Source organism: Vicia villosa, unplaced genomic scaffold (assembly GCF_029867415.1).
Source record: "Vicia villosa cultivar HV-30 ecotype Madison, WI unplaced genomic scaffold, Vvil1.0 ctg.001897F_1_1_3, whole genome shotgun sequence".
NCBI lineage: Eukaryota > Viridiplantae > Streptophyta > Magnoliopsida > Fabales > Fabaceae > Vicia > Vicia villosa.
In genome coordinates, this window is record NW_026705769.1 from 80,257 (window position 1) to 83,600 (window position 3,344).

The window sequence follows — 3,344 nt, forward strand, 5'->3', positions numbered from 1 at the left end:
TTTTGTACAAAAGAAATTATGACATGGTTTTGCTCAGATGCGTGGATAGACATGAAGCAGACATGTTGATGCATGAAATTCATGAAGGTTCTTTTGGTACTCATGCCAGTGGACATTCGATGGCTAAAAAGATGCTTAGAGCAGGTTACTATTGGCTGACAATGGAATCTGATTGCTACAAGTTCGTAAAGAAGTGTTACAAGTGTCAAGTATATGCTGACAAGATTCATGTGCCTCCGACACTTCTCAATATTATTTCTTCCCCATGGCCTTTCTCTATGTGGGGTATTGATATGATTGGCATGATTGAACCCAAGGCTTCGAATGGACTTCGATTCATCCTGGTAGCAATCGATTACTTTACCAAGTGGGTAGAAGCTGCTTCATATGCTAATGTGACAAAGCAGGTTGTGGTTAGATTTATCAAGAACAACATCATATGCAGATATGGTGTATCGAGCAAGATCATCACTGATAATGGCTCGAACCTGAATAACAGCATGATGAGAGAACTGTGTGAAAGCTTCAAGATTGAACATCACAACTCTTCGCCTTATAGGCCAAAGATGAATGGAGCTGTTGAAGCAGCAAATAAAAATATTAAGAAGATAGTGCAAAAGATGGTTGTTACGTACAAGGACTTGCATGAGATGCTCCCATTTGCTTTGCATGGGTACCGTACATCCGTTCGTACTTCAACAGGGGCAACTCCCTTTTCTTTGGTTTATGGTATGGAAGCAGTGCTCCCTATTGAGATTGAGATTCCATCATTGAGAATTTTAATGGAAACCAAGTTATCTGAGGCTGAGTGGTGTCAGAGCAGGTTTGATCAATTGAATTTGATAGAAGAAAAGAGAATGACGGCTTTATGCCATGGTCAGTTGTACCAGAAAAGAATGAAGAAAGCTTTTGATAAGAAGGTTCGACCTCGTGTATTCAGAGAAGGCGACCTCGTGCTCAAAAGGATCTTGTCTTTCACCTCCGATTCAAGGGGCAAGTGGACTCCTAATTTTGAAGGACCATATGTTGTTAAGAAAGCCTTCTCTGGCGGTGCATTAATTCTTGCAACTATGGATGGAGAAGAGCTCCCACGTCCCGTGAATGCTGATGTAGTCAAGAAATACTTCGCCTAAAAATAATAAAAGAACAACTCGCTAAGTCGAAAACCCGAAAGGGCGGCTTAGGCAAAAAAGAGCGTCTCGGTGGATTGAAAACCCGAAAGGGCGGTCCAGGCAAAAATTAGAGACATAAACAGAATAAAATACCCGGTGGACTGAAAACCTGAAAGGGCGGTCCAGGCAAAAGTTAGGGATTCATGGCAAGTAACTACATCAGACAAGACTTGATCATCAGCAGTCATCTATTTATCATGAAGAAGTTCAACACATTTCAACGGAAGCCTTTGCTCAGGAATTCCAAGTTGAGAGAGAGGATGGGGTCATTACATTTCAATGTACCTTTTCCACAAAATTACCACTTTCCAAACTTTGTAATAATCCATGGGGTCTTGCCTTTTGCAGGCTACCATTCTATTAAAAAAGTTTGAGCCTTTACCTTTTATTGACAATCTTATTTCTTTCATATCTCTCAAAATGTCATTTATTGTTGATAGTAATTTTTGAAACAAAGAGAAAATTGATTTCAACAAAATCCTTTTGAAAATTATAAAAGAAGTTTTACTTTGATTCATAAGTGCATTACAAGGAATGGATATGTTGATATATTCATATGCAAAAGAAGAAGAATATGTTCCACTCAATGCACCTTTGGCCTGGTTCGAATATGGTGTAGAACTCAACCATTGTGTTCTCTTAGCTCTGATGTTCCCTAGTGTTGGGCAGCATTTATTCCGAAACCATCAAAAGATTGTTATAGCAGTTTCTGCTATGGTGTTCAGCTTGAGACATGCTTGATTATGTTATCTTTCGAACTCCGTCTCTTGAGTTAATTCTTGTGCTAAGTTTTGGCAGCATATGCATCATTAACATACATCAAAAACAGTCATACATTCACATTTGCTATCATGAAGTTTACTGTCAAACAGATTGCTCTCTCATTTAGAGTGTCTTAAGCAGAAAAAGCTCACTTTCCTTGAAAATCCCCACTGAATTTGTTTCTAGGTGGATAATATGTTTCAGTTATTCTGTTCAGATGATTACAAACAGAAGACCAGGTTTTTTCCCTCACATGGTCCAGTCTTTTTGGCAGCTTCTTTCCATTTTGGTCATGGATTGAATTTTGGTCGCTGGATGATGAATATTGAGATTATGCACTTGTGTTTGCATCCTCAAATCATTGAAAAAGTATTATTGATAGCTCTTCACCATCATTGGTACAAAGGGGAATCTCTTCATACCATCAGTGGAACGTTGGTATGTGTTATCGTCAGTGGTACGGCGGTACATCTCTTTCATCGTCAATGGTACGTCGATGAATCATCTCTTTTATATCATCAGTGGTACGGTGGTATACCTCTTCATGCCTTAAGTGGAACGTTGGTATGTGTTATCGTCAGTGGTACGGCGGTACATCTCTTTCATCGTCAATGGTACGTCGATGAATCATCCTTTTTATATCATCAGTGGTACGGTGGTATACCTCTTCATGCCTTCAGTGGAACGTTGGTATGTGTTATCGTCAGTGGTACGGCGGTACATCTCTTTCATCGTCAATGGTACGTCGATGAATCATATTTCTTTATATCATCAGTGGTACGGTGGTATATCTCTTTCATGCCTTCAGTGGAACGTTGGTATGTGTTATCGTCAATGGTACGGCGGTACATCTCTTTCATCGTCAATGGTACGTCGATGAATCATCCTTTTTATATCATCAGTGGTACGGTGGTATACCTCTTCATGCCTTCAGTGGAACATTGGTATGTGTTATCGTCAGTGGTACGGCGATACATCTCTTTCATCGTCAATGGTACGTCGATGAATCATATTTCTTTATATCATCAGTGGTACGGTGGTATATCTCTTTCATGCCTTCAGTGGAACGTTGGTATGTGTTATCGTCAGTGGTATGGCAGTACATCTTTTTCATCGTCAATGGTACGTCGATGAATCATCTTTCTTTATATCATCAATGGTACGGTGGTATATCTCTTTCATGCCTTCAGTGGAACGTTGGTATGTGTTATCGTCAATGGTACGGCGGTACATCTCTTTCATCGTCAGTGGTACGTCGATGAATTATCCCTTTTATATCATCAGTGGTACGGTGGTATATCTCTTTCATGCCTCCAGTGGAACGTTGGTATGTGTTATCGTCAGTGGTACGGCGGTACATCTCTTCATATCATCAGTGGTACGATGGTGTGATTTCTGTTAACAGAAGAT